The following is a 13,959-nucleotide window of genomic DNA, read 5'->3' as shown; positions in this document are numbered from 1 at the left end:
AACATGTAGCTGTATGTGAGTATGTATGAGCTGGGTTTAACTCACACTTAATGGTAGTAGTGGTAACATTTACTACTACCACTGCGAACCGCATACCAAAGAACAATATCAGCTGATGCAGCAACAGTGACAAGTGGCATAATAAACGCCAAGCAACAACAACAAAAACAAAAACCAACAGCTGTTGTGCTCGTTTTATTTGTTGTTGTTGTTGTTGCTGCTACCGTCGTTACTAAGTGGCAACTGTTGAGCTAAGTATAAAATGTAGAGTGTTTGTGCGTGTGCTCCGTACTGTCACTGTTAAATGTTAAGTTTATTGGCTTAAAGCACGCTACGTGTTTTGAATTAAAATGAAATATAAAAATGCAACAATACCGGCAATACATTCACCAACATACCACACACATCGACATCGACAACAACATCATACACAACTTACCAAGCAGCCACACACTTACACATATTGTGATAATAATGTTGATAATAATCTTTACATTATTGCATTACAAATGTGTTCGTCGTTCGTTTATTGGTATGTACCGGAAAATATGTTAACATTTTTATTGCAGGTCATTAAAGAGGTAATTAAAAGGGCGTTAAAGTGTTTGTCTTTTTTACGGTTGTGAATTTATGTAAAATTGTGACCTTGTACATTTAAACACAAGACACACCTTTCTCAACAATTTGATGATGCTAAGGGGTTTAAATTGGGAAAAACAACTTTAGATGTGATACATTACAGTTCAGATGTGTTTACCACTATCTAGAGCCAGCGTTGTAGGCTCGTGTCCAAATTGTAATTTAGATTCGGGGGTCAATTACAAACGGGGAGCCATAATTGATACGAAGGTCGGAAAAATAAAATGAGCTGGATCGATTTTGTCAGACAAAGTCAAAATAAGTAAAACGGCGTTAACCATGGATGGGCCAATCTTGGATGAGGTGGAGGGTATCCACCGTGAGGTAGACCTTTAAAATACCAACCATCGTTCGGGAGCTTCATAAAATGGAGGGCTATGATATGCAAATGTTATGTAGCAAGATTTGACAACCCATGACAATCTACATAATAACATTTGGGCCAATTCGTTATATTGGGGCTATTCTACATAGTGAACCAATATCGAAAACTTTTGGAAACTCAAAGTACCAACTTACAGCCAATTGGAATGAAAAAAAAAACTGTGCGCAAACACCCGAAAAACACCGAGTAGTTAGAGTGTTATATGAGGACTATTTTACAAAGTGGGTCATATTTATAATTTCTGGTAGCCCAATTCGGTTTAAAAAACGTTCTGAAAATACGTAATAATTGGGGGTACCGTTATATAGGGGACCGATAATTTGGTCGATATCGATAAATTCTGGTACCGAAATTTGCTCCCCAGAAGCCGAAAAATATGAAGTATGGTTATATGGGGCCTATCCTAAAACGTGGGTCGATATCGAAAATATATGGAAGAGAGATTTGCTACCCAATTGGTTCGCAAAGAACAAAACTTGCCGAAACACCCCAAAATACTGAATATGTGTATGGGGATTATACACAATCTAAAACCTAAGTCGCACAAAAAATATCCTTTATCGCCTCTTATAGCCCTTGAAAAAAATACTCTTTAAAAAATCCACGCCCCTTATAGCCCTTGAAAAAAATACTCTTTAAAAAATCCACGCCTCTTATAGCCCTTGAAAAAAATACTCTTTAAAAAATCCACGCCTCTTATAGCCCTTGAAAAAAATACTCTTTAAAAAATCCACGCCTCTTATAGCCCTCGAAAAAATACTCTTTAAAAAATCCACGCCTCTTATAGCCCTTAAAAAAATACTCTTTAAAAAATCCACGCCTCTTATAGCCCTTAAAAAAATACTCTTTAAAAAATCCACGCCTCTTATAGCCCTTGAAAAAAATACTCTTTAAAAAATCCACGCCTCTTATAGCCCTTGAAAAAAATACTCTTTAAAAAATCCACGCCTCTTATAGCCCTTGAAAAAAATACTCTTTAAAAAATCCACCCTATTTATAGCCCTTGAAAAAAATACTCTTTAAAAAATACACCCCTTTTATAGCCATTAAAAAACCAGTGAGCGGAGCAGTATAGACGGACGAGGCCGACCATATGATACCCTACACGACTTCCACGAAAATCTAACTTTCTGTGGTTGTATATTCTGAGCTTGGGCAATATTTGTTGACCGACTAGATGTCAACAAAAATGTCTAATATTCAGTAGACGAGGGCTGTACTTGTCCAGATTCTCTTTACCGCGAGTTTTGTTGTGATGTTGGTCTTTCAATTGAGGCCTATAGATCGACTCGAAAAAAAAACACAATAAAATTAAGTTTTCGGTCCACTTCATCCCAAAATTATTATCTGATCATCACCGAAAATTATAGGCGTTGTCCTTGATCATAACTGGAATATCATGGAAAATTTCAAAGCGATCAGCGCTATATTTCCGCCCTCTAGTGTGGTAATGGGCTACTAAATAATATCTCAGAACGTAAACACCCGTAAATATTTACGTGTATGTTCCATAGCTGAGTACATAAATCAATTTACAGGTCAACCACTCCTCATGAACATACTATCAACTTCTCGGGTCTAGGTCCTTCAGGGGCAAATATATACGCCATAGAATACAAATTTTGTAATTTTTTACACAAAAGTCAGGGTCCATTTGGCCCGATAAATATTGACCAATCCTTATCAAAACATGCATGATTATTCGTTGGCCCGATCCCCTTCTCCAGAAAAACGGATAATAATGAAAAACATGTTTGCGGACATTTTTCGATATGTTAAGTCTATGTTTCGACATAATGCCCTAATAATTTTATCAGACCATAAACAACCTATAATTTACAATGACATAAAGGTCCCGAATTGTTCACGAAATTCTTAATGCTCACAACATGATCGAGGGTACTTTATGATTCATGTTTGAACCCTCCCGAAATAGATTGGGTCTCTGTTTTAACTTTTCTATTGCTATTAAAAATCATCTGGCGGAGACGAAAAGTTCGTTATGGCTCGACTTAACTACGTTTTGTTTGTTCTTAATACATCGGTATAGCCTAATCTATGTACATAAAATCTTTATATCAAATATCTACAAACGTTAGTTGTTACTAGAGATATATAACCACAGTTACTAAGAATATACCACACACTTGTTTGTCAGAATTTTATTATTTATAGTAAAAATTCCTAATACCGCTATAAATACAAGACAATACGAGACGTTCGACATATTGCAGTTAAAAACAACTTATTTTTTTGCATCGCCAATATTTACAAAACTATAGGAAGTTAAACGGGTTATGTCTACTATAATTTAGACTGATATATCAATCCATTTCATATGAAAAGTCATATACTCGAAGGATTTTCAATATTTACATGGTTTTAATTTCTTTTTTCGGTAGTAAATATATTAATAATTTTCCAAGAAGTATTTACCACAGGATATTTGATTCAATTCGCCGACAGGATTAATTCAAATTAAACGCCTCACATGTGTATATGAATTTAATATTATGGTCAAACGGTTGGGAAACACGTGCGCAAACATGTATCTGAAATATACCGACCAACACCCACTACCTAAACAGATGCTTAACAATTATTATCATTATCACGTACACGCACGCACCAATATAGACGTGTTAAAGAAATTGTGTTATTGAAATTACAGTAGAACAACTATAATACGAACAATGGATTAGGGGCCACAAATAGTTAGATATATGGTCAAGCAATGTTGAAAAAATGCTAATGAAATTTAAATCGATTGTAAGTATGCAGTTCGAGATATACAATGGCATTCATAACAAAAATTTTACTTAACTTCACTTAAAATCGGAATTTATCTTTTTAACATTACTCCGCTGTATAATCGATTGTGACAACAATTTTTTTTTTTTTTTTGTAATTCATATACGAAAATTTAATTACAATTCATAGGCAGCAACGAAAATAGTACGTGGCAACAGTTTTTTTTTTTTTTTTTTTTGGATTCTCATTATGCATTTAGGCTTATACACACAGCCGTAGACAGCATTAACGTCAGGTAAACTGGGTATAAGACTTCATCGGAATAGTTAAGGGCCAATGCGGCACGTGCTACTTTATTATTGAGTAAAGAAAAGAAAATAAATAAAACCAATTCATGTTGAGTGAAATGTTATGAAAGTCGTGAGTAATATGAGTATTTGTTGCTAAAGTGTGACTTCTACTACTTTTGCAACACACCATATTTACGAAATGGTCAACATTTAAATAACCACAGTGGGTCAAGAAAGTAAAAATTATAGTGAAGAATGCTGAAATATTTCTTGTATTCGAAATTTGAAAAAGAATTCTATTCGTATATTGTCTGCAGCCACAGATTTTTGCGAAATAAGTTGAGTAGGTTCGAAGGGGGAATCCTCATACATTCTCACAATATGACCAAGACCAGACATAGTCATGATGAATCCTCGTTCGTCATTGAAGGGCTTTGAGAGGTCATTTCCAACTTTAACTGCTGACCTTGTGCCACTCAAAGTTATGCTGCATCCTCTGAACATATGGGACTGTCGAATGCAGTTTTATAGTCGACGTATAGGTAAAATGTGTCGATGTGTTTTTCGTGAGTCCTTTCCGGGATTTGGCGCAGCGTGAACATCTGCTCAATGGTGGATTTTCCAGGTCTTTCAATATGTCAATTGACTTTATATTGTCATTGACTTCAGTCGATCACACAGCACGCTGGATAGCATTTTATATGCAATGGGAAGGAGACTTATTCCTTTATAGTTGGCACATATCGTCTTGTCTCCTTTTTTGTACACGGGACACAGGATGCCGAAGTTCCAATCATTGGGCATGCATTCCCCTCGCCAAATTGTACAAATCAGCTGGTGCATGCTCCTGAGCAGCATATGATCACCGGTCTTGAATAGTTCGACTGGTAGTCCGTCGCACATGCTGCTTTATTGCTTTATTCTTCAGCCGATTTATTTCTACTCCGACCTCATCTTGGCTACATCTTGGTTCTAAGTTATCTTCTTCACAGCTACCAGAAGCTTTTCACTTCTTCTGAAAACACGTTTCACCTGTCCCCTTTTATCCCAAGAATTCTCTATCGCATTACGTGTTGCTACCGACCGCAGGGTTGCCCTATACGCAGCGTTTTTCATATCAGTAGCATTACGACACTCCTGATCGCACCATGGGTTCCTTGATGGTGGTTTTTGCTTTTGCTGTAGTTTTTAGGGAGTTGGCAATTCTATATTATTATCGGGACAAGGAGTGTTTCGAAAAAATTCGGGTAAGTTGAGAGGAGTAGACTACTGCTATTTGTTGTGTTTGCAGCTTTTCGACGTTCAGTTTCCGTGTTACATTAGATTGCACCTTTGCTGCTACTTTAAGACGTTTGCGAACCTTGGCTACCACAAGGTTATGGTCCGAATCGATTTTCGTTCCTTGTACCGATCGAACGTCTAAAACACCGGATGAATGCCTTCCGTCTATCAAATCATGATCAATTTTATTTCTCGTTGCTTTATTAGGAGAAATCCAGGTGTTGGACTTTTTAAAAGCACCCATGCAGGTACTGCAGCAAAGGTATATTCCTATGCTGACCTAAGGGAAGTAACTTCGTCTCCTCATATAGTTGGTTCACAGGTTCCCTGTTGAGGTACCCTTTTGCAGTTCTCAAGGAACTGACAGTTCTTAATACTCAATATTACAATGGTAGAGGTTAAACAGCTCCGGATATGTCATTCAACCTTGGGAAACTCCCTGCTTCACTTATATGTATGAATGCCACTCGGTCGTGATGTTTCGTAATAAAAAGTCCAAACCCTGTAGATTGCTTAATCCGAAACTACACATAAGACATCCACACATATAATTGATTATGCAAAGTTTCAAACTTCGCCGGATAGATGTATTTTCGATGTCCTCAAACAGTGTGGCATGATGGACGGTGTCAACGTCTGTGAAACCTCCGGTTCTGGTTTATTCCTCGTCTTATATGTGTGGAGATGCCGTGTAACTCTGTTGTTGTGATGCGGAACCGTTGCTGATGATCCACTTTCCCTAATGCTGAAGAGAAGTGATGCTTCAGGAGACTTCCCTACTGCTGGCAAAATGTGGATCGGTCTGCACGTGCCACCTTTGCTATCATCCTTGTCTAGCTACTGTAGCGGACTGTGGAAACGATGTGAGTGACTATCGGCAAATTAATCACTTTTAGTCAGATATTCAACTCATGATTTAGCGATACGGATAACACTTGCAACATCATCCTTTATGAACTGGGTTGTTATCTTCTCGGCGGAAAGAAATTATATACAAAGTAGTACTGACATTCAAAAAAACTGGAGCATTACTTCGGATCCGGATAGAAGTATTATCGATATTTATATTTATATTTCAGATGCTCTTCCGCTTATGCTCCGCGAATAATCTGCTGACCTCCAACATTTGTTCCCTGACATTGGAATCAGTTGGGTTGGATGGACGTCTAACTGTATCTACTAAGAAAGTAGGTTTCATCTCGAGTGTTCGACAAGTAGGAATAAATCTAGCAACGATGCCCCCACGATTTTCTTTCTTTCAATAGAAGGAATGGTAAGTTCTCCGAAACGATCAGTGGTGATCTATTTGCCAGTTTGAAATGAAATGAGGTATGTTCGCCCACGTCAAATTTTTTACACCATCCACCATTTGCTGTGTCTTCAGAATATCTTAAAGTGATCGGGACTTTTATATATCATTGTAAACTCTTAAATATACCACCAATGGGACAGGGTCGCCTCCATTTGTCAGCACATGGAATTATATCAAAAATGTCTGCAATTTTTTTCATACTCGAATTTTCAACATTGATTCATGTCAGCCTCCAAAAACCTCAACTCCCGACTAACAGTCCTTTCTATTGGAAATACCTTTAAAATATGTGGCGGTATATTAACATGAGAGCTATATGTGGACCGTTTTATCTTATTTGAAATACCAAACATCCTAGGAGTATTGTAATTTTGAGTAATTTAAAAAGACAGCCAGAAAGACGGACAGTTACCTCGACTTAGAATTTTATTCCGATCAGAATATTTAAACCTAATTTCAAATTTAATAATCCATCATATTATGGCCTTAGGTTCGATCGAGTCGAACATATTATATGTCTTCACCATAATGCGAATCTGACCTTTGAATATTTTACAGATCCAGTTCCTTAATTTCAATTTAAATAAAATACAACGATACATCCGATTTGGTTGACAAACTTTCAAATTTCATTTTCTCCCACTGTTTCAATTCGCCCTTACCATTAAATGGACAATGGTCAAATATTGCATTTTTATCTACATGCCGATCAGTATGTATTTTAAAAAAATACACACGCATACACATACACCTGGCTGTACAATTTTTATTTGACAGTTTCGTTCGACGAAGCGTGCATTTATGCGTTTGTTTGGTAATTACTTTTATTTCTTTTGTGTTGTTGTAACTGTTGCAATCAATTTATTTACTCTTTTTTGTTTGTTTGTTTTTCACCGAATTCGGATTTAGGTATTATTTAATTTGACTTTTTATAAAGTTTTTTTTGTTATATAACATCGTCATCTACATAAAGGGTCAGCTACTGTTTTTCTCTGTTCGCATATTTGATTTTTATGCTCATACATATTTACATAAAAGGTAATAACAAACAACATTTGCATTTGAATATGGCGCTATGCAAATCGAATTAGTTATTTGCTGTTGTTGTTTTTGGCTTTTTTTTGTGGCAATAGATTTTGTTTACGCTCGAAATTAATTTCATATTTGATCGAATTAATATGGCAAATAATAAAAACTGGGTAATTTGTTTATACTATTGCAAAAAAAGAGCAATTTTATTTGTTAGTATTGCATTTTAATATGTAATTAGATATTTTTTTAGAAAAAAAAACATAATAAATACAAAATTATATTATTTATATTTTCGCCCACTAGGGGTTAGTGGATTTTCCTTTTCTCTGAAATGTGGAATTTTTAATATAGAATAAATCAATGTTGTAGATGTTCAAATATTGATATATTTCTATGGGCAAATTCTACAGTCTCAGGACTTTGGTTTCTATAAAAATCTGAAGTCCACAGAACTGCAACCTCTTTCTCTTCTGTATGTTTGAAAGATACGCACAAAGACATTATACACTATGCCACACAGTGTGGTGAATGGTATGAATGCAATATATTTGCTACTTTGTTAGCGAATTTATTTAAACATGTATTAACATATTATTTTATTTTCACATAAAATTGCATATGCCAGAAAAACACATTAATATCGACTATAAATTAAATTTGAGTACCATTTAATACCAAAGCACAAATTTAGTACACATTATTTCCAAGAGTACCCACCTCAACCATTCAGAATTCCAAATCTATCGATTCATCCACAATTCTATTTGTACCAAATTTAGTACACAGTAGTACGAATTTCCAAAACTTCTTACTTAACCTAAACCTCCACAGTGATCCCAAATACAAGTTTCAGGATTTCAACTCTATCGGTTTACTGACAATTCAAATTGTACCAAATTTTGTACACAGTAGTACCAATTTCCAAAACTTCCTACATTCCCCAATCCTACACCCCCACAGTGATCCTCAATCCAAGTTTCAGGATTTTAATTCTATCGGTTCACCCAAATTTAGTACACCTTAGTAAACAATTTTAAAACTTCCTACATATCTCGATCTTACACCCCAACAGTGATCATAACACCAAATTTCATGATTCTAGTCAATCCTACACCCCTACAGTAATCCTGACTCCAAATTTTATTGTTTCCGCTCTATCGGTTCATCAAAATCCAAATTGTACCAATTATAGTACGATTTAGTACTTATCGTACACAACAGTAAAATTTTCAAAACTACGTACACATCCCATTTCTACACACCGACGGTAATGTTAATTTCAGGATTCCCATCGATTTGTACCTCCAAAATAAATTTGCATCAAAAAACCCTTTGGTACATCTATCCTACACTCCATCAACGACTACTAACCCAAATTTCAGAGTTCTATCGCCACCGGTTCGCCAAATACAAATGGTATCACATTTAGTACTTTTCGTATCGTTTTACTACGAATTTCTAAAAATCCAGCCTTATCTGTCACATTTGGACCAAGAGTGATCTTGACCCAAAATTTCAAGATTCTAGCTTCAGCCGTTTCGTCTGGTGATGAATCTTTAAATCAGTCAGTAAATCACTTTACTCTTTTATTAGTATAGATTTCACTTCAATACCAATAGTTGTGGGCTTGATTTGTGAACATTATTTTGATCAATATAGACTATAAAACAACTCAAAGGAAACATTAATCGCATACTTACCAACATTTATTTCATAAATGACATATCCGACTATCGTTGAGCACCGTTGCCGATATCTGGTATAAATTGTAGGCTAACAAGATTACACCTGATCTCTGTTCAATCAGGTAAAGGTATTTTATTTCCCTGGTATATATTCGGCGGAGCCGATCAGTATTTCTCCACTCATAATTCGGAAAAGGGACCTCATGCTGAAATAAATTTAAAAAAATGCAGGGACTGTCAAAATTTTAAACATTTGATTAGACTAAATGATATACTAAAATAGGCTACTCCTACATTGGATGAGATACTCAATCAGAAAATACAACCGATTTGAACCGGTTTTCTAAATGTTTGATCAGGTTCAACAATTTAGAAAACCTGCACATTTTTCCTCGAGATTTTTTTACGTATTTGCATTACTACATATGTTTTTAGAAAATAATTCGTTCGAATTCGACAGTCCTATATAATAAGGAATGTATACTGCTTTTTTCCATCTGGGGTTTTCATATACTCATCCCCAATAGGAATTTTCCACCCTCCATACAATGACGGACATGCATAAATCGACTCAGAAAGTGATTCTATACATATTCTCAAAAGGAACCATGGGTCTATCTCGTTTCCTTTTGCCTGTTACAAACATATACACAAAGACATAATACCCTGTTCTACAGTGTGGTGAACATTTAAAAAAAAATTCATTAGAATTAAAAGATATACATAAAATAGACTTCTCTTACATTGGATGAGAGACTCAATCAGGAAATAAAAACCTATATTTAACCAGTGAGCGGATTAGTATAGTCGGACGGGGCCGACCATATGATACCCTTCCCAATGACCACTGAACTCTAATTTTCTGAAGATATATATTCCGAACCAGGGCGATACTTCGCGGTATTTGTATCCTCTTAATCGATTAGAGACAAAAAATCTTGGTTCACTTGATCGTAAATATATAGTTGACCAGATCCTTTCTCCGTGTAAAATTTGAGATGTTCGACGTACAATAGTGGTCCCTACAGCAAATAGGAAGTCATACTGAACAAGTTTTTGGTCTATTTCATCTATTAAATATCATCTGATCAGCACCGAAATTTTGTAATTGCCGTTCCTGAACATAACCGGAACCTCATGTATAATTTCAAAGCAATCCGCGCTACACTTTTGTTTAATAGTGGTAATACTAACCAAATTAAAATACGTAGACACCGGTAATTACTTTAGTATAACGACCACATCCGAGTACACACAACAATATAATAGGTATCAATTTAAAGGTCAACCACTCTTCTTTGATATACTATTAACTTCTCGGGTCTATGTCATTTAGGATTAAATATATAGGCCATATAAGAGAAATTTTGGAATATATCACACAAAAGTCCATTTGACCCGCTAAATATTGACAAATATTCATCGAAAAAGCCATGCGTATTCCATGGCCATACACTTTCTCCTGATATTCGGATCAAAATTGTGGCATGTGGACGAAATCTTCTAAATAAAATCCTCATTCGATTTTACTGAAGAAATGTAATCTCAAAAAATACGCACAAGAGACACAAATCAAATATAATCAGATCTGACAACTCGGTTAAAGATTCCTAACGAAAATTAGGGGTATGATTAAAATGGGAAAGTATCTCATCATTGAACGATATTGATAACCTAAGATCTGGCAATTTGGTTAAAAAATTTTATCTGATCGTGCTTGACAATAGTTGGTATCCCCTTATATTGGGATTAATACTAACAAGTTTTGTAGTTGAATTTTGTACCCTAACTAATTGGGGTACCGTTATATGTGGGCTATATCAAAACTTCGAGTGATATATTCCACTTTTAATGACAAATATCCAAGGAATTTCAAAGCTGTAGTGATATCGTGATTTCAACAGACAAACGGGCATGGCAAAATTTTATTCGGATCCGGGATACAAAAATGCCACAAAACAAAAACCAGTAAGGAATGTAGTAAAGTCGGACTGGGCCGACTATATGATACCCTTCACCACTTTGGGTATATTGAACATATGTATCCTTAAAATTGGATGTCAATGTTCTCTCGAAGGAACATACTCATGTCTTTCCGCAACATATGCTAAATTTTATTTCATTCGGACAAACATTAGGAATTTTCTGCACCATTTATGTAAAATCGGACGAATATATAAGTATATGAGGGAGCTATATCGAAACCTGAACCGATTTTTTCGAAAACCAACACATATCATTGTAGACTCAATTCAGTACGCTATGGTGCAGAATTTACATAAAATCGGACGAAAAAATATATGGGAGCTATATCCAAATGTGAACAGATTTTCACGAAACTTAATACACATCACTCTAGACTTTATGCAATACGCTATGCCAAATTTCGTGCAAATCGAATATTATATAGGGACTTTGGTGCACCATTTTCATAAAATCGGACGAAAGTACATATGGGAACTATATCTAAATTTGAACCGATTTAGCACTTATGATTCTAGACCCCAATTCATAACGCTATGCAAATTTCGTGCAAATCGAAGGATACAAAGGGATTTTGGTTATCTATTTACCTAATATCGGACGAAATATATATGCCAGCTATATCTAAATCTGAATCGATTTTTACGAAACTTAACACATACCATTCTAGTCTTAATTTAGTACGCTATGCCAAATTTCGTGCAAATCGAAGAATATATAGGGACTTTGGTGCACCATTTACATAAAATCGGACGAATATATATATGGGAGCTATATCGAAATCCGAACCGATTTTTCCGAAACTCACCACTCATTAATATAGACTCAATTCAGTACTCTGTGTTAAATTTCGTGAAAGTCGAAATATATATGGTCACTTTGGTGCACCATTTACCTTAAATCCGTCGAAAATATATATGGGAACCGATTTTCTCCAATTTTAATAGGGTTCGTCCTAGGGCCAAATAAGTGAACTGTGCCGAATTTCATCAAAATCGGATCATAAATACTTTGTTCACAAAAATACATGGACAGACAGACCGACGGACATGTGCCAAATTTCATCCAAATCGAATCATAAATACGACCTATACTTTGTTCAAAAAAATACATGGACCGACAGACCGACGGACATGCGTCAATCGACTCAGAAAGGGATGATATGCATACTCTCAAAAGAAACCATGGGTCTATCTAGATTCCTTTTGCCTGTTACAGTCATATCAACAGAGACATAATACCCTGTATCACAGTGTGGTGAAGGGTACAAAGATGTTATGTTTGGCCCGGTGGAACCTTTTATAACCTCCACCATGAGGATGACATTAAAAATATCTTAAATTTTAATTGGGAGAAAGCGCATGTTATCATAGGACCTTAAATATACCGTAAGATGATATAAATTCTCAAAATACCTAATAGTGAGGTTAACGTTGTATGGGGCTATACCAAAACGGAGATCGATACTTATAATTTTGAGTAGTAAAATTTGACAGCTAAAGAGAATACATAATACCAATTACAATCCATTCGGCTAAAAAAGTGTCCAAAATATCGACCTGGGTCAATGATAATAATTTTTAGTACTTAGATATGTGGGTACCGTTATATAAGGTGCTGCTCTAAAACTTGGGTAAATATTAATAATTTTTAGTACAAGGATGTGATATACTATGTGAACCCAAAATACCATATTACAGCAAATTTGAGTGAAAATTTTGTCCAAAATCCAAAAAATGTCGAATATTGGGGTTACCGAATATTGGACGGTACCGATTTATATTGGGGCTGCACTAAATCGTGGACCGATATATGGGGGCTGCACTAAAACGTGGACCGATATATCTCATTTGCAATACCATTCATTCTGGGAGAAATAGTAATGTCTGTGCAAAATTTCAGAGCTCTATCTTAAATCGATAAAGAATTTTATTCTGATCAATAATATTTCGATGTATTCCAAACTGAATGAAAAATGTAATTTAATTAATTTACTTTACATTACAATGGAGGGTATAAAAAATAGGATCCGTGGAGAGTTTGATATATTTCTTTAGAAAAAAAATAACAGATCTGGTGCTTATGCCATTTTCGTTTCGGGGCCTACTGAACCTTCTAGTGTTGGATCCGAGCAATTCGCTAATCCCCTCACTTATATACTATCAAACTTTTAGGAAGTGCTACAATTCATGTCGCGTATTAAGCCGTTAATTTTCTGTTTGTTGCCATTTGGGGGATTAAAATTTTTGGTTTTAGTTTTTTACCACCAAACAAACATTTTTGCATAACCATCAAAAATTAAATATTCCGCACACTACTTAGCAAAGCTATCAGCTTTAAAAATTCACAAATTAAGTCAAAACATTCAGCGGACAATGAATAATTCACTGCTTTTGACAATATCAGAGCGCAACCGAAAAAAAAGAAAAAAACACGAATCAGAAGAACTTCCAGAAGACCAACGCGAAAGAAGTTGTTGTTGCCAGTTTGGAATTAGCCAAAAGAGTTGAAATGAAATGGATTTACTTCCTTCAAAAATAAAACAAAAGTGAATGCAATGAATAAATATGCAGAGTGAGTGGGAGGGTGTTGGGAGGTAGC

Source organism: Musca vetustissima, unplaced genomic scaffold (assembly GCF_032173495.1).
Source record: "Musca vetustissima isolate MV318-11 ecotype Yass unplaced genomic scaffold, APGP_CSIRO_Mvet_v1 utg1637, whole genome shotgun sequence".
In the NCBI taxonomy this organism is placed as follows: Eukaryota; Metazoa; Arthropoda; class Insecta; order Diptera; family Muscidae; genus Musca; species Musca vetustissima.
The sequence above is the reverse complement of the archived record's forward strand: the minus strand, read 5'-3'. Positions refer to the sequence as shown.